Genomic DNA, 23792 nt, shown 5'->3' with positions numbered 1-23792 from the left:
GGGATCTGAATCTGTGTTTTACCTGTGTGATGTCCGATCTCCGTTCAGACTCCATGCAGACAGTAGACTGTTATTTTCAGCAAATAACAGGTACCAGCTACCTTTAAGAGATTTCTGAGAAACATCCTCCCTTTAAGAGATTGAGCTCCCTCTGGCGTTGCAAAGTGCGAATTGCATTGATTCCACCCACAAGGCCTGGAAAGGAAGGCTGATTGCGGGTGAGTTCTCCGATGGGTCCAAGTTTGCGACCTGCTTGTGGAGGGTTCGTCGGGTGTGGAGTCCGCCCAAAACGGACCCTTATCGAATTTTTCCCCATCGTCTCCAAGCTTCTCATTCCCAAAGATCCGTCCGAAGTATTCCTTCCTTTCATTGGCCAGGAAGCCCAAGATTTGGGCCAACAGATTGACCTCAGCCTTGTCCAGTGTCGAAGGCAGTCGGACGGCTGGTGACCAACACTGAGCAGCCTGGCAGCAGCTTCTGCTGTATGGGACAGCACACAATGTCAGACACTTCACACCAACAGTCCGCTCCCAAACAGTGGGGCTGAGCCTCTGTGTCTCTCTTGGTATCTGTGAAATCAGTGGTATCCTTGAATTCATTCAGTTGGTCAAAGATGAAGAGCAGGTTCTCCGGGGCTTCCCACACATGTTCCAGCTCCGTGTGTAAGTAATCCGGTGCCACGGCTTTCAGGCTCGTTCGACCGTGAATGGCGTTCAGGTCACGGAATCTGAAATGAAAGACAAACTGAAACTGAGAGCAGATTTTCCCCGCGGCCCAATCATGGACAGTCTTTTGCACCATGGTGCTGTTCCCAATCCTGGCCACACCGCTGACCACTGAGGTCCCAGATCGGCGGCCTTTACCAAAACTGCTTCCGAATAATTGACCAATCTGGATTTTCTCCAGCTCATTCTTGACTTGGTTCTGTTGTCACTTCTCATGGTCCTGACCTCTGGCCAACAGTTCCTGCTCCACAAGTCTCAGCTCACGGGCAGAGGAAGTGACTATTAATTCCGGGTATTGATCAGGCGGTGGTAAGGTCTTCACAGACTGCTTTCCCTGTATCGTTCTCATCGTCAGTGTTTGATGTTTTTTGCAGAGAGTTTCCTTGTGTTGTTGCTCAATATCTTGGGATCATTTCAGAAAATATGTTAATTGTTGCACTCAGAATTACAACAGAACAGATTATCACTGGTCAGGCCTCAGCTGGAGAATTGTGTCCAATTCTGGGCACTGCACTTTCGGAAGGATGTCAAGGCCTTACAGAGGGTGCAGAGGAGATTTACTAGAATGGTACCAGGGATGAGGCTCTTCAGTTATGTGGAGAGACTGGAGAAGCTGGGATTGTTCTCCTTAGAGCAGAGAACGTTAAGGGGAGATTTAATAGAGGTGTTCAAAATCATGAAGGGTTTTTGACTGAGTAAATAAGGAGAAACTGTTTCCAGTGGCAGGAGGGTCGGTAACCAGAGGACACAGATTTAAGATAATTGGCAAAAGAACCAGAGGGGAAATGAGGAGATTTTTTTTTACGCAGTGAGTTGTTCTGATCTGGAATGCGCTGCCTGAAAGGACGGAGGGAGCAGATTCAATAATAACTTTCAAAAGGGAATCGGATAAATACTTGAAAAGGAAAAATTTGCAGGGCCTTGGTGAAGGAGCGGGGCAGTGGGACTGATTGGATAGATCTTTCAAAGAGCCGGCACAGACACGACGGGCCGAATGGCCTCCTCCTGTGCTGTATTATCCTGTGAAATGCTACAATTCAATGACTTTATCTTCATTAATCTTACTTGTTTCACTTCAAATTAAACATAAAAATAAATGGGCATCAGTAACACACCTTTCAGGTAATGCATTGCTTCAGACCCCAGCTGATTCCAGGTTGCTTCATAATGTAAATCAGAACCTGGTTTAAAAAATTAAAATCCGTCTGAAACAATGCAAAAACACATGAAAATAAACTCTTGCCTTTGCCTCTGATTATAGTACATGTCGTACAATACCCTTCCTGCAGGTTTCTTTCAGGATCGTTCTGAGCTTTGGTTTTGCTATCTGCAATTTCACAAATATCTCCCACATGGCCATTCCTGCCCGAACAACTCTCCTCATCACCATGTCCAGTAAATACTTCGATGCTTCATCTCTCTGTCCATTCTCAGCCAGTCGTGTGACATTCTGTGAAGATAAACCAGTTCACATTCTATCCCTCAGTACTGACCCTCCGACAGTGCAGCACTCCCTCAGTACTGACCCTCCGACAGTGCAGCACTCCCTCAGTACTGACCCTCCGACAGTGCAGCACTCCCTCAGTACTGACCCTCCGACAGTGCAGCACTCCCTCAGTACTGACCCTCCGACAGTGCAGCGCTCCCTCAGTGCTGACCCTCCGACAGTGCAGCGCTGCCTCAGTGCTGACCCTCCAACAGTGCAGCGCTCCCTCAATACTGACCCTCCGACAGTGCAGCACTCTCTCAGTACTGACCCTCCGACAGTGCAGCACTCCCTCAGTACTGACCCTCCGACAGTGCAGCGCTCCCTCAATACTGACCCTCCGACAGTGCAGCACTCCCTCAGTACTGGACTGGAGTATGAGCCTGGATTTTGTCCTCAAGTCTCAGGAGTGGGACTTGAACCCTTGACCTTCAGACTCAGAGGTGAGAATAAATGATTTAATTACTTTCATGGTGCACTTGTTTTTCTGTGTCAAATATCATTGGGGTCAGTGTTGTACAATGTTGCTTGCATAGTTATTTTATTCATTTACTGTTGGCCATTATAAGGAGCCAAGACTTAGCCCATTGAAGGAAATGTTCCATAACAAACAAATAACTTGCATTTATATAGCGTCTCTAACATTGAAGAAACGTCCCAAGGTGCTTCACAGGAGAGTGGGACATGGAGCCAATGTAGAAAGGTGTGAAATTGGTCTGTGCCAATAGTGTAAATCGACAGCCCATTTTACACCTCGCCCGAGGATCGATTGTGAATGGAGGTGGGAATCGGACACAGTGTGAAACGGGTGATGGGGAATCGACAGCCTGTTTCACACCTCGCCCGAGGATCGATTGTGAATGGAGGTGGGAATCGGACACAGTGGGAAACGGGTGATGGGGAATCGACAGCCTGTTTCACACCTCGCCCGAGGATCGATTGTGAATGGAGGTGGGAATCGGACACAGTGTGAAACGGGTGATGGTGAATCGACAGCCTGTTTCACACCTCGCCCGAGGATCGATTGTGAATGGAGGTGGGAATCGGACACAGTGTGAAACGGGTGATGGTGAATCGACAGCCTGTTTTACACCTCGCCCGAGGATCGATTGTGAATGGAGGTGGGAATCGGACACAGTGTGAAACGGGTGATGGGGAATCGACAGCCTGTTTCACACCTCGCCCGAGGATCGATTGTAAATGGAGGTGGGAATCGGACACAGTGTGAAACGGGTGATGGGGAATCGACAGCCTGTTTCACACCTCGCCCAAGGATCGATTGTGAATGGAGGTGGGAATCAGACACAGTGTGAAACGGGTGATGGTGAATCGACAGCCTGTTTCACACCTCGCCCGAGGATCGATTGTGAATGGAGGTGGGAATCAGACACAGTGTGAAACGGGTGATGGGGAATCGACAGCCTGTTTCACACCTCGCCCGAGGATCGATTGTGAATGGAGGTGGGAATCGGACACAGTGTGAAACGGGTGATGGGGAATCGACAGCCTGTTTCACACCTCGCCCGAGGATCGATTGTGAATGGAGGTGGGAATCGGACACAGTGTGAAACGGGTGATGGGGAATCGACAGCCTGTTTTACACCTCGCCCGAGGATCGATTGTGAATGGAGGTGGGAATCGGACACAGTGTGAAACGGGTGATGGGGAATCGACAGCCTGTTTCACACCTCGCCCGAGGATCGATTGTGAATGGAGGTGGGAATCGGACACAGTGTGAAACGGGTGATGGTGAATCGACAGCCTGTTTCACACCTCGCCCGAGGATCGATTGTAAATGGAGGTGGGAATCGGACACAGTGTGAAACGGGTGATGGGGAATCGACAGCCTGTTTCACACCTCGCCCGAGGATCGATTGTGAATGGAGGTGGGAATCGGACACAGTGTGAAACGGGTGATGGTGAATCGACAGCCTGTTTCACACCTCGCCCGAGGATCGATTGTGAATGGAGGTGGGAATCGGACACAGTGTGAAACGGGTGATGGGGAATCGACAGCCTGTTTCACACCTCGCCCGAGGATCGATTGTGAATGGAGGTGGGAATCGGACACAGTGTGAAACGGGTGATGGGGAATCGACAGCCTGTTTTACACCTCGCCCGAGGATCGATTGTGAATGGAGGTGGGAATCGGACACAGTGTGAAACGGGTGATGGGGAATCGACAGCCTGTTTCACACCTCGCCCGAGGATCGATTGTAAATGGAGGTGGGAATCGGACACAGTGTGAAACGGGTGATGGGGAATCGACAGCCTGTTTTACACCTCGCCCGAGGATCGATTGTGAATGGAGGTGGGAATCGGACACAGTGTGAAACGGGTGATGGGGAATCGACAGCCTGTTTTACACCTCGCCCGAGGATCGATTGTGAATGGAGGTGGGAATCGGACACAGTGTGAAACGGGTGATGGGGAATCGACAGCCTGTTTCACACCTCGCCCGAGGATCGATTGTGAATGGAGGTGGGAATCGGACACAGTGTGAAACGGGTGATGGGGAATCGACAGCCTGTTTCACACCTCGCCCGAGGATCGATTGTGAATGGAGGTGGGAATCGGACACAGTGTGAAACGGGTGATGGGGAATCGACAGCCTGTTTTACACCTCGCCCGAGGATCGATTGTGAATGGAGGTGGGAATCGGACACAGTGTGAAACGGGTGATGGTGAATCGACAGCCTGTTTCACACCTCGCCCGAGGATCGATTGTGAATGGAGGTGGGAATCGGACACAGTGTGAAACGGGTGATGGGGAATCGACAGCCTGTTTTACACCTCGCCCGAGGATCGATTGTGAATGGAGGTGGGAATCGGACACAGTGTGAAACGGGTGATGGGGAATCGACAGCCTGTTTTACACCTCGCCCGAGGATCGATTGTGAATGGAGGTGGGAATCGGACACAGTGTGAAACGGGTGATGGGGAATCGACAGCCTGTTTCACACCTCGCCCGAGGATCGATTGTGAATGGAGGTGGGAATCGGACACAGTGTGAAACCGGCCGTTGATTCGCTCCTGGTGTCGAGCGATTTCACCCCCGTGATATTACAGAGTTGTCCAAAAGGGGTTTTTAAGGAAAATCTTAAAGGAGGAGACGGGTTGGAGAGGCAGAGGGGTTTGGGGAGGGAATTCCAGAACAATGGGGGTTGGACTAACAATCCAGAGTTCATGAGTTCAAATCCCACCATGGGAGTTTGAGGATTTGAATTCAATTTAAACAATCTGGTTTCTGTAAAAGTGACCATGAAGCTGTCGAATTGGCGTAAAAACCCAACTGGTTCATTAATGTCCTTTAGGGAAGGAAACCTGCCGTCCTTACCCGGTCTGGGCCTATATGTGACTCCAGTCCCACACCAACGTGGTTGACCCTTAACCTCCCACTGAAGTGGCCGAGCGAGACACTCAGTTTGTATCAAACCCGCTCCCAGTGGTTCAAGAAGAAGGCCCAGCACCACCTTCTCAGGGCAACTAGGGATGGGCAATAAATGCCGGCCTTGCCAGGGACGCCCACATCCCCAGAATCAATAATAAAAATCATCTTTGGGAGTTGTGCAAAACGATTGATAGTGAATCAGCCGCCTGTTTTCACCCCCAGTGTTTCTCAACTCTGTTCTTGAGAGGTTGCAATGAGCAGATTGTTCACAGAGCCACTTCACTTAGTGACATTTGAAGGGAATTGAGTGGAGCTTGTGGTGGAAGCAGAGAACAGCTGAAGATCATCGAAAGATATTTCATAAAATGCAGAAACCACCGTTCAACAATCCATGAAAGTGGCAGCACTTTAAAGCTCCTCCACATAATAGATCACCAAAAGAGAGGTTTGCCAAAGAATGATTGGAATCATTTGTTATTACCTGGGGTTACAAATTATCAGAGATATACTTGTTCATTCTGTCGAAATGCAATGACCAGAGCAGGTGCACTCGTCATTATTTACCAAAACTCTCTCGGTTCAGGAATTGTGCCTTTGGATTGGAAAATTGAAAATGTCACCCCACTATTTAAGAAGGGAGGGAGGGGGAAACCTTCTCATTCCTGATGCTCCTTTATCACTGGAGGGAATCGGCTTCTTCTCGTTAAAACAAGTCGAACCGGTCTGATTCCCCGCAGGTTTCTTTCTGCAAGAAGAAAAATGTGACGACGAGTTCTAACAGGAGTCTTGTCAACAGGTCCTTGTGTTCTGCGCCAATGGCCTCGTTCCCCAGAGACAATCAGAATAATCTTAAACCAGTTGTCAATGTAGTTTTATCCGTACCAATATCAAGGAAAAGAAAGAACTCGCATTTATAAAGCACCTTTCACGACCTCATGATGTCCCAAAGAGCTTTACAGCCAATGAAGTGCTTTTTGAAGTGTACTCACTGTTGTAATGTAGGGAGTATCAGGCTTCAAAATTGAATTATTTTGCTTATCGCAGCGAGGGCCAACTGACAAATATTCGGGCCATTGGCTCGACACCGCCTGCTTTTGTTTCCTTAAGTTCAATCGGAATGCTTCTCACTCCTCCGTTTCCATCACAACCAGGCATTTTACATCGAGAGATAATTGTGATGCCAGAAAACAAACATTGTTTCACAGGGCAGTGGTGCTCACCTCAAATTCCAAAGATGTCTCTGAAAATTGTAAAGAAACAGAACGCCTGAGGAAGGGCCAAGAATGGACATGATCCCCCCGTCCGTGTTCACACTGACTGACCTGCCCTGTGTGTGTGTCTATGTGTCTGTGTTTATGTGTGTGTGTTTGTGTGTATGTACGTGTAAGTCTTTATGTAGGTGCGTGTGTGTGTGTTTGTGTGTGTTTATGTATGTGCGTGTTTATATGTATATGTGTCATGTTTATGTATGTGCGCATGTCCATGTATATGAGTATGTGTGTTTGTATGTATATGTGTGTGTGTCTATGTAGATGTATGTATGTGCATTAGAACATGAGACCATAAGAAATAGGAGCAGGAGTAGGCCACACGGCCCCTCGAGCCTGCTCCCCTTTTCAATCGGATCGTGGCTGATCTTCAACCTCAATTCCACTTTCCCGCCCGATCCCCATATCCCTTGATTCCCTTAGTCCAAATATCCATCGAACTCATTCTTGAATATAATCAACGACTGAGCATCGACAACCCTCTGCGGTAGAGAACTCTCTGAGTGAAGAAATTCCTCCTCATCTCAGTCCTAAATAGCCGACCCCTTATCCTGAGACTGTGACCCCTAGTTCGAGACTCTCCAGCCAGGGGAAGCATCCTCTCAGCATCCACCCTGTCAAGCCCTCTAAGAATTTTATACATTTCAGTGAGATAATGTATGCATGTTTGTATATATGTGTGTATGTTTGTCTGTATTTGTATGTGTGTGTTTACATATGTATGTATGTATATGTACCTGCATGTGTCTGTATATATATGTGTGAATGTATGTGTATGTGTTTATGTCTGTGTGTGTCTATATGTATATGTGTATATGTGTGTGTGTGTAGGTATAGTGTAAATTTTTTATTTGTTCATGGGATGTAGGCGTTACTGGCAAGGCCAGCATTTATTGCCCATCCCTAATTGCCCTTGAAAAGGTGGTGGTGAGCCGCCTTCTTGAACCGCTGCAGTCCGTGTGGTGAAGGTTCTCCCACAGTGCTGTTAGGAAGGGAGTTCCAGGAATTTGACCCAGCGACGATGAAGGAACGGCGATATATTTCCAAGTCGGGATGGTGTGTGACTTGGAGGGGAACGTGCAGGTGGTGTTGTTCCCATGTGCCTGCTGCTCTTGTCCTTCTAGGTGGTAGAGGTCGCAGGTTTGGGAGGTGCTTTCAAAGAAGCCTTGGTGAGTTGTTGCAATGCATCCTGTGGATGGCACACACTGCAGCCATGGTGCGTTGGTGGTGAAGGGAGTGAATGTTTAGGGTGTTGGATTGGATGCCAGTCAAGCGGGCTGCTTTGTCCTGGATGGTGTCGAGCTTCTTGAGTGTTGTTGGAGCTGCATTCATCCAGGCAAATTGTTCCATCGTATTCCTGAGTTGTGCCTTGTAGATGGTGGAAAGGCTTTGGGGAGTCAGGAGGTGAGTCACTTGCTGCAGAATACCCAGCCTCTGACCTGCTCTTGTAGCCACAGTATTTATGTGGCTGGTCCAGTTAAGTTTCTGGTCAATGGTGACCCCCAGGATGTTGATAGTGGGGGATTCGGCGATGGTAATGCCGTTGAATGTCAAGGGGAGGTGGTTAGACTCTCCCTTGTTGGAGATGGTCATTGCCTGGCATTTGTCTGGTGCGAATGTTACTTGCCACGTATCAGCCCAAGCCTGGATGTTGTCTAGGTCTTGCTGCATGCAGGCACGGACTGCTTCATTATCTGAGGGGTTGTCAACGAACATGTGTGTCTATGTTTATGTGTTTATGTATGTATGTGTGTGCATATGTATATGCTTATATGTGTGTGTATGCATGTGTGTGCGTATTTGCATATTTTTTAATTCATTCATGGGATGTGGTGTTGCTGGTAAGACCAGCACTTAGTGCACATCCACAAAAGGAATTGAAGGTGAAATATTAGTGAGCATTCCTGGTTCCTTTCAGAGACCGAGCAATCAGTTATTGAAGCCCTCCTGCCCATGGTTTAGTGGGTAAAGTGTAACTGGTCTGATGTGTTGACCGTGGGCTCCACATGGTCTCGGTCTCATTAAACTGGGGCAGGACAAAGAATCAGTCAGGGTTAAATTTATATTTATCAGTGACTTGGATGAAGGAATAGAGAGCCGTGTATCTCAGTTTGCTGACGACACTAAGTTAGGTGACACAGTAAATAGTGTAGATGGGAGCAGAAAGTTGCAAAGGGACATTGGTCGATTCAGTGAGTGGGCAAAACTGGGGCAGATGGAGTTCAATGTGGGGAAGTGTGAGGTCATTCACTTTGGACCTAAGAAAGATCGATCAGAGTATTTTCTAAATGGTGAGAAGCCGGGAACTGTGGAGGAGCAGAGAGATTTAGGGGCCCAAGTACAGAAATCACTAAACGCCAGTGGACAGGTACAAAAAATAATTAAAAAGATGAATGGAATGTTCACCTTTATCTCGGGGGCTGGAATACAAAGGGGAGGAAGTGATGTTCCAGCTGTACAGAGCTCTGGTCAGACCCCATCTGGAGACTGGGTTCAGTTCTGGGCACCGCACCTCAGGAAGGATATATTGGCCCTGGAGAGGGTGCAGCACAGATTCACCAGAATGATACCGGGGCTAAAAGGGTTAAATTATGAGGACAGGTTGCATTGACTACGCTTGTATTCTCTTGAGTATTCAAGATTAATGGGTGATCTAATTTGAGGTGTTTAAAGATGATTAAAGGATTTGATATGGTAAATAGAGAGAAACATTTCCTCTGGTGGGGGAATCCAGAACAAGGGGGCAAAACTTTAAAATTAGAGCTAGAAAGTTCAGGGGTGATGTCAGGAAGCACTTCTTCACACAAAGGGTGGTAGAAATCTGGAACTCTCTCCCCCAAAAAGTTGTTGAGGCTGGAGATCAATTGAAAATTTCAAAACTGAGATTGATAGATTTTTGTTAGTTAAGGGTATTACGGATTATGGAACCAAGGCAGGTAGATGGAGTTAAGATACAGATCAACCATGATCTAATTGAATGGCGGAACGGGCTCAAGTGCTGAATGGCTTCCTCCTGTACCCGAGGTAGGTCTGACCAGAACTGGACACAGTACTCGAGGTGGGTCTGACCAGAACTGGACAAACAGGGGGCTCTAGGGGGGGAGGAGCTAAATACGATTAAAATCACTGAGGAATTAGTACTCAGTAAATTAATGGGACTCAAGGCGGATAAATCCCCTGGACCTGATGGCTTACATCCTAGGGTCTTGAGGGAAGTGGCAGTAGGGATTGTGGATGCTTTGGTAATAATTTTCCAAAATTCTATGGACTCGGCAAAGGTCCCGGCAGATTGGAAAACTGCCAATGTAACACCCTTATTTAAAAAGGGTAGTAGGCAGAAGGCTGGAAATTATAGACCAGTTAGCTTAACATCTGTGGTGGGTAAAATTTTGGAGTCAATTATTAAGGAGACAGTAGCAGAACATTTGGATAAACATAATTTAATAGGACAAAGTCAGCATGGCTTTACGAAGGGGAAGTCATGTCTGACAAATTTGCTTGAGTTCTTTGAGGATATAACGTATAGGGTGGATAAAGGGGAACCAGTGGACGTAGTGTATTTGGACTTCCAGAAGGCATTCGACAAGGTGCCACATAAAAGATTATTGCTCAAGATAAAGAATCACTGGATTGGGGGTAATATTCTGGCCTGGGTGGAGGATTGGTTATCTAACAGGAAGCAGAGAGTTGGGATAAATGGTTCATTCTCGGACTGGCAACCTGTAGCCAGTGGTGTTCCACAGGGGTCGGTGCTGGGTCCCCAACTCTTTACAATCTATATTAACGATTTGGAGGAGGGGACCGAGTGTAACACATCAAAGTTTGCAGATGATACAAAAATGGGAGGGAAAGTAGAGAGTGAGGAGGACATTAAAAACCTACAATGGGATCTAGACAGGCTGGGTGAGTGGGCAGAGATTTGGCAGATGCAATACAATATTGGAAAATGTGAGGTTATGCATTATGGCAGGAAAAATCAGAGAGCAAGTTATTATCTTAATGGCGAGAAACTGGAAAGTACTGCAGTACAAAGGGATCTGGGGGTCCTCGTGCAAGAAAATCAAAATGTTAGTTTGCAGGTGCAGCAGGTGATCAAGAAGGCCAACGGAATGTTGGCGTTTATTGCTCGGGGGATAGAATATAAAAACAGGGAGGTATTGCTGCAGTTATATAAGGTATTGGTGAGACCGCACCTGGAATACTGTATACTTAAGAAAAGACATACTTGCTCTCGAGGCAGTACAAAGAAGGTTCACTCAGTTAATCCCGGGGATGAGGGGGTGGACATATGAGGAGAGGTTGAGTAGATTGGGACTCTACTCATTGGAGTTCAGAAGAATGAGAGGCGATCTTATTGAAACATATAAGATTGTGAAGGGGCTTGATCGGATGGATGCTGTAAGGATGTTCCCAAGGATGGGTGAAACTAGAACTAGGGGGCATAATCTTAGAATAAGGGGCTGCTCTTTCAAAACTGAGATGAGGAGAAACTTCTTCACTCAGAGGGTAATAGGTCTGTGGAATTTGCTGCCCCAGGAAGCTGCATCATTAAATAAATTTAAAACAGAAATAGACAGTTTCCTAGAAGTAAAGGGAATTAGGGGTTACGGGGAGTGGGCAGGAAATTGGACATGAATTTAGATTTGAGGTTAGGATCAGATCAGCTATGATCTTATTGAATGGCGGAGCAGGCTCGAGGGGCCGATTGGCCGACTTCTGCTCCTATTTCTTATGTTCTTATGTACTCTCGGTGCAGTCTGACCAGAACTGGACACAGTTCTCGAGGTGGGTCTGACCAGAACTGGACACAGTACTCGAGGTGAGACTGACCAGAATTGGACAAATTACTCGAGGTGCAGTCTGACCAGAACTGGACACAGTACTCGAGTGGGTCTGACCAGAGCCCTGTACTGTTTGACCATGACTTCCTCTGACTGTATTCTCCTGTTTTGGATTTGTTGTCCAACATTCTTTTGTCTTTCTTGGTTTCCAGCTCTGTGTTGGTCGGACATGTTTCGTGTCGAGTTTACTAAGACCTGTAGCCTCTGCTGCTTTGCTTTTTCTCATCTCTCTTTGCCCACTGATAAATATTTTAACTTTTTCTGTATATTTTTCTATTCCTCCCAGAGAGCTCCTTCCCTTTCCTCTCTGGGGGATTTGTAAAGGTTATTGTTCCTCTTTATATCAGTTTTAAATCATTTGTTAAACCATTTAGGGTCTGGTCTGAGCTGATTAGTTTTCAGTTTGTGTTTACTGAGCCCAGCTTGCTGTATTCTGGCTCCAGATTGTAAAATTGCAATCTTGTTTTTCTGATTTTGGTTCTGAGCTGCTACTGCAGGCCTGAAAGGGTTCATCTTCAACCAAAGTGAGAAATGAAAGTGAAACTAACATTTTCACTCCTTCCTGGTCTGCTTCCTTGCCCTCTCTTCTTTGCTGCGTGAAAACTTGAAAACTCTTTCAGGTGCTGTAGTAACAGAGCCCGGAGCTTTCGAGGATGAATTAACCTGTGCTGTGTGTCTCCAGGTGTACCAGGACCCTGTGATATTACCCTGTCTGCACAGTTTCTGTTTGAAATGTATTGAGGGAGTTTGGGCCCAGACCGCAGGCCCAGAAGGGTTTGAGTGCCCTCAGTGTCGCCGGAAATTCAACCCCAGGCCCAGTCTGGAGAGAAACTTCACGCTGTGTAATATCGTGGAGAAATACAATCGCTCACAGCCTCCTGCCGATTCAGGTTGTGTCATGTGTGAGTACTGTGATGGGAATCGAACCCCAGCTGTGAAGACGTGTCTGAAATGTGAAACTTCCTTTTGCTCCCTTCATTTAAAACCACATTTAATGAAAGAGGCCTTGAAAGATCACACCCTAATCGAGGCTGTGATGTATTGTATGTAATTGTATGTATGTCAATGCCTTGGAGAGGGTGCAGAGGAGATATACTAGAGTGGTACCAGGGATGAGAGACTACAGTTATGTGGAGAGACTGGAAAAGCTGGGATTGTTCTCTTTAGAACAGAGAAGGTTAAGGGGAGATTTAATAGAGGTGTTCAAAATTTTGAGTGGTTTTGATCGAGTCCAGAGAGAGAAACTGTTTCCACTGGCGGGGGGTCAGCAACCAGAGGACACAGATTTAAGGTAATTAGCAAAAGAACCAGACGGGAGATGAGGAGAAATATTTTACGCAGCTAGTTTTGATGATCTGGATGCGCTGCCTGAAAGGGCGGTGGAAGCAGATTCAGTAGAAACTTTCAAAAGGGAACTGGATAAATACTTGAAAAGGAAAAATTTTACAGGGCATTGGGGAAAAAGCGGGGTAGTGGGACTAACTGGATAGCTATTTCAAAGAGCCGGCACGGGCACAATGGGCCGAATGGCCTCCTTCTTACTGTCTGATTCTATGATTCTATAGGGGACTGGTAGCAGGTCGGGTTAGTTGTGTTCAGACAGCTGGGAATATCCCCGAACTTTAATCTCAGGTCCCTGTGTGTGTGGATCAGGAGCCTGAGATTAATCCTCAGTCGCCAGTGACACCTGCTTTAAACATTCCTCACTGGAATGGGCCAAAGCTTCACCCGCCATGGGTCAGGTAGGGGCGGGGTTACACACTGTCAATCAGAGTGTCTCTTAAAGGGACACTGTCCCTCACAGGGCTGTCAGTATCTGTGCTCCGGGGAGGGGGCAGAATCAGCTCAACAGGGGTAGCCCCTGTCCCAGGGATCGTCATCGAGCAGTCAACAGGGATCAGGGGAAGTGGGAATATTCCAAGTTGTGTTTATATCACAGGGGATCACACTGACTGTTTTTAATCTCTATTTAACCCTTTATTTTTCTATTTAATCCTTTATTATTTTCTCTAATCCTTTATTTTTCTATTCAACTCTTTAGTTTTCTATTTAACTCTTTAGTTTTCTATTTAACTCTTTAGTTTTCTATTTAACTCTGTTCCTATTTAACCCTTTATTTTTCTATATAAATTTTTATTTTTAATTTTCTAGTCACCTCCTTATTTTTCTATTTAACCCTTCATTTTCTATTTAAATCTTTATTTATCTATTTAACCCTTTTTCTATTTAACTCTTTGGGGGTGATTTTAGGAGGCAATTGCGGGCGTGTTGGAGGCAAGGTGGGGGGGGGGGGTGGGGGGGACTCCGAAAATCGCAGAAATCCCGTTTGGGTTCGGAAGCCGGCTCCAACCCGCCGACTTCCGAGTTTCCCAGGGACCCACCTGTGTGCACGCTGGCAACCCGAAAACGGAAGTCCCGCCGGCAATTAAAGCTGGCGGGATGACAGTTAAAGAGCCAAATGTACCTCATTGAGGTACTTAAGGCACTTTCCCTGTGACAGATTAAGTACTTAGAAAGATTTTTAACTTACCTGGGCGGCTTTTTCAGTACATTAAGAACAAGAGGATAGCTAAGGAAAAGGTGGGACCTATCAGGGATGATAAGGGTAACTTGTGTGTCGAAGCAGAGGATGTGGGTAGGGTTTTAAATGAATATTTTGTCTCCGTATTCACAAAGGAAAGGGATGATCCGGACATAGTAGTTAAAGAGGAGAGCTGTGAAATATTGGATAAAGTAAACATAACAAGAGAGGAAGTGCTAGAGGGACTGGAATCCTTGAAAGTTGATAAGTCACCAGGGCCGGATGGATTGTTTCCCAGGCTATTGGAGGAAGCCAGGGAGGAAATAGCGGATGCTCTGAGGATCATTTTCCAATCCTCACCAGATACAGGGGAGGTACCGGAGGACTGGAAGACTGCAAACGTAGCACCATTGTTTAAAAAGGGTACGAGGGAAAGGCCGAACAGTTATAGGCCGGTCAGTCTTACCTCGGTGGTGGGTAAACTATTAGAATCAATACTGAGAGACAGGATAAACTGTCACTTGGAAAGGCATGGTTTGATCAGGGATAGTCAGCATGGATTTGTTCAGGGAAGGTCATGCCTTACAAATCTGATTGAATTCTTTGAGGAAGTGACAAGGAGGATTGATGAGGGTAGTGCAGTGGATGTTGTCTGCATGGATTTTAGTAAGGCATTTGACAAGGTCCCACATGGCACACTGGTCAGATAGGTAAAAGCCCAGGGATACAGGGAAATGTGATGAATTGGATCCAAAATTGGCTCAGTAACAGGAAACAAAGGGTAAAAGTCGATGGATGTCTTTGCGAATGGAAATCCGTTTCCAGTGGTGTCCCACAGGGCTCAGTGTTGGGTCCCTTGCTGTTTGTGGTATATATTAATGATTTGAACTTGAATGTAGGGGGTATGATTGGCAAATTTGCAGACGACACAAAAATTATCCGTGTAGTTGATAGTGAAGAGGATAGCTGTAGACTCCAAGAAGATATCAATGGGTTGGTGAAGTGGGCGGAAAAGTGGCAAATGGAGTTCAACCCGGAGAAGTGTGAGGTAATGCACTTAGGGAGGGCAAACAGTAAAAGGGAATATGCAGTAAACGGGAATATATTGAGAGGGGTAGAGGAAGTGAGAGACCTTGGAGTGCATGTGCACAGGTCCCTGAAGGTGGCAGTACAGGTAGATAAGGTTGTGAAGAAGGCATACGGAATGCTCTCCGTTATTAGCCGAGGTACAGAATACAAAAGCAGGGATGTAATGATGGAACTGTATAAAATGCTGGTAAGGCCACAGCTGGAGTATTGTGCGCAGTTCTGGTCACCACATTACAGGAAGGATGTAATTGCTCTGCAGAGAGTGCAGAGAAGATTTACAAGAATGTTGCCAGGGCTTGAAAATTGCAGCTACGAGGAGAGATTGGATAGGCTGGGGTTGTTTTCCTTGGAGCAGAGGAGGCTGAGGAGAGACTTGATTGAGGTGTACAAAATTATGAGGGGCCCAGAGAGAGTAGACAGGAAGTACCTGTTTCCCCTAGTGGAGAGTTCAAGAACTAGAGGACATAGATTTAAGCTGATTGGTGGAAGGATTAGAGGGGACACGAGGAAAAACTTTTTTACCCAGAGGGTGGTGGGTGTATGGAATTCACTGCCCGAATTGGTGGTAAAGGCAGGGACCCTCAACTCTTTTAAAAAGTACCTGGACCTGCACCTAAAGTGCTGTAAGCTGCAGGGCTACGGACCGGGTGCTGGAAGGTGGGATTAGAATGGGCACCTGGTTCTAAAACCAGGCATGAAGGCCGGATCAGGGAACAAGAAACAAAATTAATTAAATAAAAAACCATAGACGGAAATAAAAACACTAAATTTACCCACGTTTGCACCCTTCTCCGATGTCCTCCGCTCTGATGTCACCCTCTTCACCCCCCGATGTCCCCCTCTTCACCCCCCGATGTCCCCCTCTTCACCCCCCCGATGTCCCCCTCTTCACCCCCCGATGTCCCCCTCTTCACCCCCCGATGTCCCCCTCTTCACCCCCCCGATGTCCCCCTCTTCACCCCCCGATGTCCCCCTCTTCACCCCCCGATGTCCCCCTCTTCACCCCCCCGATGTCCCCCTCTTCACCCCCCGATGTCCCCCTCTTCACCCCCCGATGTCCCCCTCTTCACCCGCCCGATGTCCCCCTCTTCACCACCCGATGTCCCCCTCTTCACCCCCCGATGTCCCCCTCTTCAACCCCCGATGTCCCCCTCTTCAACCCCCGATGTCCCCCTCTTCACCCCCCGATGTCCCCCTCTTCAACCCCCGATGTCCCCCTCTTCACCCCCCGATGTCCCCCTCTTCACCCGCCCGATGTCCCCCTCTTCACCACCCGATGTCCCCCTCTTCACCCCCCGATGTCCCCCTCTTCACCCCCCGATGTCCCCCTCTTCACCCCCCGATGTCCCCCTCTTCACCCCCCCGATGTCCCCCTCTTCACCCCCCGATGTCCCCCTCTTCACCCCCCCGATGTCCCCCTCTTCACCCCCCCCGATGTCCCACCCTTCACCCCCCGATGTCCCCCTCTTCACCCCCCCCCGATGTCCCCCTCTTCAACCCCGATGTCCCACCCTTCACCCCCCCCGATGTCCCACCCTTCACCCCCCCCCGATGTCCCACCCTTCACCCCCCCCCGATGTCCCCCTCTTCACCCCCCGATGTCCCCCTCTTCACCCCCCGATGTCCCACTCTTCACCCCCCGATGTCCCCCTCTTCACCCCCCGATGTCCCACCCTTCACCCCCCCCCGATGTCCCACCCTTCACCCCCCCCGATGTCCCCCTCTTCACCCCCCGATGTCCCCCTCTTCACCCCCCGATGTCCCACCCTTCACCCCCCGATGTCCAACCCTTCACCCCCCCCGATGTCCCCCTCTTCACCCCCCCCGATGTCCCCCTCTTCACCCCCCCGATGTCCCACCCTTCACCCCCCCCCGATGTCCCCCTCTTCACCCCCCGATGTCCCACCCTTCACCCCCCCGATGTCCCCCTCTTCACCCCCCGATGTCACCCTCTTCACCCCCCGATGTTCCACCCTTCACCCCCCGATGTCCCCCTCTTCACCCCCCGATGTCCCACCCTTCACCCCCCCGATGTCCCCCTCTTCACCCCCCGATGTCCCACCCTTCACCCCCCCCCCCCCGATGTCCCCCTCTTCACCCCCCGATGTCCCACCCTTCACCCCCCGATGTCCCCCTCTTCACCCCCCGATGTCCCACCCTTCACCCCCCCCCCCCGATGTCCCCCTCTTCACCCCCCGATGTCCCACCCTTCACCCCCCGATGTCCCCCTCTTCAACCCCGATGTCACCCTCTTCACCCCCCGATGTTCCACCCTTCACCCCCCGATGTCCCCCTCTTCACCCCCCGATGTCCCACCCTTCACCCCCCCGATGTCCCCCTCTTCACCCCCCGATGTCCCACCCTTCACCCCCCCCCCCCGATGTCCCCCTCTTCACCCCCCGATGTCCCACGCTTCACCCCCCCGATGTCCCCCTCTTCACCCCCCGATGTCCCCCTCTTCACCCCCCCGATGTCCCACCCTTCACCCCCCGATGTCCCCCTCTTCACCCCCCGATGTCCCCCTCTTCACCCCCCGATGTCCCCCTCTTCACCCCCCCGATGTCCCACCCTTCACCCCCCGATGTCCCACCCTTCACCCCCCGATGTCCCACCCTTCACCCCCCCGATGTCCCCCTCTTCACCCCCCGATGTCCCCCTCTTCACCCCCCGATGTCCCACCCTTCACCCCCCCGATGTCCCACCCTTCACCCCCCGATGTCCCACCCTTCACCCCCCGATGTCCCACCCTTCACCCCCCCCCCCGATGTCCCCCTCTTCACCCCCCGATGTCCCCCTCTTCACCCCCCGATGTCCCACCCTTCACCCCCCCCCCCCGATGTCCCCCTCTTCACCCCCCGATGTCCCCCTCTTCACCCCCCGATGTCCCACCCTTCACCCCCCGATGTCCCCCTCTTCACCCCCCCGATGTCCCACCCTTCACCCCCCGATCTTCCCCTGATGTCCTCACGATCTTCCGCCTCCCCCGATCTTCCCCCTCTCTGCCCCCATCTTCCATTCTCCCCCCCAATCTTTCCCTTTCTCCCCCCCAATCTTCCCCTCTACCCCCCACCCCGGATCTTCCACTCTCTCTCCCCCCCCCCACCCCCCGCCGGTCTTCCGTTCCAGTGCCGGATGACATCTGGCTCCCTCTCTCTCTCCCCCACACCACACGCTGCAGCTCCTGACAGCAGCCAGCTGCCAACCCACCACCATTGCCAAATTGAGCCCCTTATTTTTCCATTTAAACTTTCATTTTTCTATTCAATTCTTAATTTTTCTATTTAACGCATTATTTTCCTATTTAACCCTATTTTTCTATTGAAATCTTTATTTTCCTACTGAAACCTCTATTTTCCTATTTAACCCTTTCTTTCACGGTGATGTTTCTTCAGTCAGGGTTCAGTGCGAGGGATTCGAGGGTCGAGTTCCTGCACCTGTTCCCTCCTCACAGCTCGGAATTGGTCCAAGTCTGAGACCCAGGGCCAGAGGGAGTGTTGGTGAATTCAGAGTGAACAGGGAGCAACAGTTTAATGTACAGAAGGGACATCAGATTCATCTCAATTCACAACTGAATCCTCACTGCTGTGTGTAAACCAGTGGAGACTTTAATCAGAGCTGTGAGCAGCGTAACAGGAGGGAGAGAGCCCAGGGCACACTCCTGTATTCAGGATGGGACAGTAACAGGAGGGCGAGAGCCCAGGGCACACTCCTGTATTCAGGATGGAACAGTAACAGGAGGGAGAGAGCTCAGGGCACACTCCTGTATTCAGGATGGAACAGTAACAGGAGGGAGAGAGCCCAGGGCACACTCCTGTATTCAGGATGGAACAGTAACAGGAGGGAGAGAGCCCAGGGCACACTCCTGTATTCAGGATGGAACAGTAACAGGAGGGAGAGAGCCCAGGGCACACTCCTGTATTCAGGATGGAACAGTAACAGGAGGGAGAGAGCCCAGGGCACACTCCTGTATTCAGGATGGGACAGTAACAGGAGGGAGAGAGCCCAGGGCACACTCCTGTATTCAGGATGGGACAGTAACAGGAGGGAGAGGGCCCAGGGCACACTCCTGTATTCAGGATGGGACAGTAACAGGAGGGAGAGAGCCCAGGTCACACTCCTGTATTCAGGATGGAACAGTAACAGGAGGGAGAGGGCCCAGGGCACACTCCTGTATTCAGGATGGGACAGTAACAGGAGGGAGAGAGCCCAGGTCACACTCCTGTATTCAGGATGGAACAGTAACAGGAGGGAGAGAGCCCAGGGCACACTCCTGTATTCAGGATGGAACAGTAACAGGAGGGAGAGAGCCCAGGGCACACTCCTGTATTCAGGATGGAACAGTAACAGGAGGGAGAGAGCCCAGGTCACACTGCTGTATTCAGGATGGGACAGTAACAGGAGGGAGAGAGCCCAGGACACACTCCTGTGAGCTGTGTGTTCCCAGTACAGCCAGTGCTGAGATTGTGGGGCTGCGACTGTGAATCTGTGGGATGTGTTGTGTGCCGGTGAATCCCCTCCATTGTGTCTGGGAGAACGTGTGCACAGTGCCAGGGGCTTGCGTGTTTGCACTGAGTGTACAGCACTGGGACCCACACACTGCTATTTAACAGGGATTCTGATCAAAGGCCATTTATTTAACAGGGGATGAACACAGTCTAAGAGGTAATATGGGGCTGACGGTGTCTGGGAAATACTGACACTCCCACCCTGCAGCTGTCAATCATTGATGGGAGTGGAATAACCCTGTCTGACCAATCTCTTCTCTCCTCTCTAGGGCAAAGGTCAGCGATGAGCCTGGATCCAAAGACAGCAAACTGGAACTTGGTTCTGTCGGATGATCTGAGATCAGTAACACGGACTGGACAGGATCAGCCCTACCCACCTCACCCAGAGAGGTTTAAAGACGATCCCCAAGTCCTCTGCTCCCAGAGTTTCTCCTCAGGATCCCATTCCTGGGATGTGGAGACTGATGGGAAACGTTGGGGAATAGGGATTGTGTGTGGGAGCGCAGTGAGGGAGGGGAGAAACTCTGATCTTGGGAACAACAGTAAATCCTGGTGTTTATATTATTATAATGTTTCTCTCGGAGCCTGGCACAATTCCCGGCTCACTCCCCTCACACTGATCTCACCTAACAACCGGATCCGAGTTCAGTTGGACTACGAGGCCGGGACTGTGTCATTTCACCGGGTCACTGACTCACTGACACATTTACACACATTTCAAACCACATTCACTGAACCCGTGTTTCCAGCATTTTACTGTGGGAATAAATCCCTAAAACTGTTAAATTAATCCTGATATCAGAGACTCGGATGAGGTCACTTCTGGTTTGGGCTCTGATGATGTCATTTCCAGGTCTGCCCCTCTGGTGCTGTCGTTTCCGGGTCAGCTCCTCTGGTGATGTCACTCCCGGTCTGCCCCTCTGATGATGTCACTCCTGGCTCTGCCCCTCTGATGATGTCACTCCCAGTTTGCCCCTCTGATGATGTCACCCCCAGCTCTGGCCCTCTGATGATGTCACTCCCGGCTCTGACCCTCTGATGATGTCACTCCCGGCTCTGGCCCTCTGATGATGTCACTCCCGGCTCTGGCCCTCTGATGATGTCACTCCCGGCTCTGGCCCTCTGATGATGTCACTCCCGGCTCTGGCCCTCTGATGATGTCACTCCCGGCTCTGGCCCTCTGATGATGTCACTCCCGGCTCTGGCCCTCTGATGATGTCACTCCCAGCTCTGCCGCTCTGATGATGTCACTCCCGGCACTGCCCCTCTGATGATGTCACTCCCGGCTCTGCCCCTCTGATGATGTCACTCCCGGCTCTGACCCTCTGATGATGTCACTCCCGGCTCTGGCCCTCTGATGATGTCACTCCCAGCTCTGCCCCTCTGATGATGTCACTCCTGGCTCTGCCCCTCTGATGATGTCAGGAGCTCAGTGTTTTGCTGCTTTTAAGGATCCGGGGTCTTTGTGATTTTCTTTGTTCGGGTCTGTCACTAAATCTAAAAATAGCTGCTTTTGGTGAGTTTCCTTGTAATTCGTGGCGTTCCAATTAATTGTCTCCTTCAGTTGCATAATTTTACTACTTTAGTTGCAGAATTGTCGTGGTATTAATCACAGTAGTGAATCAGAATAGTGGCAGGCACAACTGCATTAATCATAGTAGTGAATTATAGTAATGTCAGGCACGACTGCATTAATCACAGTAGTGAATTATAGTAATGTCAGGCACGACTGCATTAATCACAGTAGTGAATCAGAATAGTGGCAGGCACAACTGCATTAATCATAGTAGTGAATTATAGTAATGTCAGGCACGACTGCATTAATCACGGTAGTGAATTATAGTAATGGCAGGTGCGACTGCATTAATCACGGTCGAGAACTGTCGTCATGGAAGGAACGACTGCGTTAATTTCAGTAGTGTAGTACGTCCCTCGACCCCCTCCACTATCTCTGATTTGTCACACTGTTTGTCTGACATCCAGAATGAGCAAAAATTTCCTCCCCTAGCCACCGATTCCATCCCCCTCCCTGGCCACTGTCTGAGGCTGGACCAGACCGTTCACAACCTTGGAGTTCTATTTGACCCTGAGATGATCTTCCGACACCATATCCACTCCATCACCAAGACCGCCTACTTCCACCTCTGTAACATCGCCCGTCTCCACCCCTGCTTCAGCTCATCTGCTGCTGAAACCCTCATCCATGCATTTGTTACCTCCAGACTTGACTATTCCAATGCTCTCCTGGCCGGCCTCCCATTTCCACCCTCCGTAAACTTCAGCTCCTCCAAAACTCTGCTGCCCGTATCCGAACTCACACCAAGTCCTGTTCACCCATCACCCCCTGTGCTCACTGACCTACACTGGCTCCCGGTCCGGGAACGCCTCGATTTTAAAATTCTCATCCTTGTGTTCAAATCCCTCCCTGGCCTCGCCCCTCCCTATCTCTGTAACCTCCTCCAGCCCTACAACCCTCCGAGATCTCTGCACTCCTCCAATTCTGGCCTCTTGAGCATCCCCGATTTTAATCGCTCCACCATTGGCGGCCGTGCCTTCAGCTGCCTAGGCCCTAAGCTCTGGAATTACCTCCCTAAACCGCTCCATCTCTCTATCTCTCCTCTTTTAAGATGCTTCTTAAAATCTACTTCTTTGACCAAGCTTTTGTCCTAATATTTTTATGTGGCTCGGTGTCAAATTTTATTTGATAACGCTCCTGTGAAGCACCTTGGGACGTTTTACTATGTTAAAGGCGCTATATAAATGCAGGTTGTTGTTGCTGTTGTATCATATTAGAGGCAGGCACAATTGCACTAATCATTGCAGTGAATCGTAGTAGTTGAAGGCCGACTGCGTTAATCTCAGTAGTGAATCATAGTAGGCAGGCACGAGTGCATTAATTTCAGTGGTGAATAGTAGCAGTGGCAGGCACGATTGCATTAATCATAGTAGTGAATCATAGTCATGGAAGGCATGACCGCATTAATCTCTGCAGTGAATCCTGGTAGTGTTGGGAACAACAGCATTACTCTCAGGAGTGAATTATAGTGGCAAACATGACTGCATGAATCTCAGTAGTGAATAGTAGTGGCAGGCACGCGTCATGAATCTCAGTAGTGAATAGTAGTGGCAGGCATAACGTCATGAATCTCAGTAGTGACAGGGCACAATTGCATGAATCGCAGCAGTGAATCGTAGTGACAGGGCATGACTGTATTAATCTCAGTAGTGAATGGTAGTGACAGGGCACGGTCCCTTTAAAGTGCTGCTGTGAAAATCTGAGGCTGGGGTTTGAAATTGTTCTTTGACGGTCGCTCCAAACAGCGATGGTGAATCGACAGCCCGAGTTACACTGACTTCAGTGGGAAAGAAAATGGTGCAGGTGTAAAATGGGCTGTCCATTCACTATTGCCCGTGTTGCACTAACGCCAGAGCCTAATTTCACCCCCGGGGTCTCCTGGGCATCGCTGAGAGCTTCTGGGACTGCCCAGGGGGGTAACACATCTGTCGGGCGGCGAGGATTTCAATGTCTGACCTGGACATCCAGCAGCTCTCAGACTGCGATTAATCGGCTGATGCAGAAACCCCGGGTCCCGGGGAATTCACTCGGTGACTCCGCCATTTTCCCTCCTTCAGATTCTCCGACTCTCATTTCCCGCTCAGCAAATAACAGGTACCAGCTACCTTTAAGAGATTTCTCAGAAACATCCTCCCTTTAAGAGATTGAGCACCCTCTGGTGGTGGAAAGTGCGAATTGCATTGATTCCACCCACAAGGCCTGGAATGAACGCTGATTGCAGGAGAGTCCTCGGGTGGGCTGAAACTTGTGTCCTGCACAGGGGTCATTGGGCTCTGGGTAACAGCACATCACACGACCTACGCCCAAAAACGGCCCCTATCCAATTTTTCTCCCCTCACGATTTTGAAAACCTCAATTAAATCTCCACTTAACTTTCTCTCCTCTGAGGA

At 49.6% G+C, this 23792-nt stretch overlaps 1 long non-coding RNA gene across 1 annotated transcript; it reads left to right on the top strand.

Moving 5' to 3' along the window:
- The first annotated feature begins 203 nt into the window (after nt 1-203).
- On the top strand, nt 204-22086 carry LOC137309125 (uncharacterized). Its single transcript, XR_010959758.1, has 3 exons — nt 204-1034; nt 12394-12613; nt 20096-22086. It is a non-coding gene; the product is annotated as an uncharacterized lncRNA (long non-coding RNA).
- The last annotated feature ends 1706 nt before the right edge of the window (nt 22087-23792 follow it).

Source organism: Heptranchias perlo, unplaced genomic scaffold, assembly GCF_035084215.1.
Source record: "Heptranchias perlo isolate sHepPer1 unplaced genomic scaffold, sHepPer1.hap1 HAP1_SCAFFOLD_148, whole genome shotgun sequence".
Lineage (NCBI taxonomy): Eukaryota > Metazoa > Chordata > Chondrichthyes > Hexanchiformes > Hexanchidae > Heptranchias > Heptranchias perlo.
This window is presented reverse-complemented; position numbering and strand designations above follow the sequence as displayed.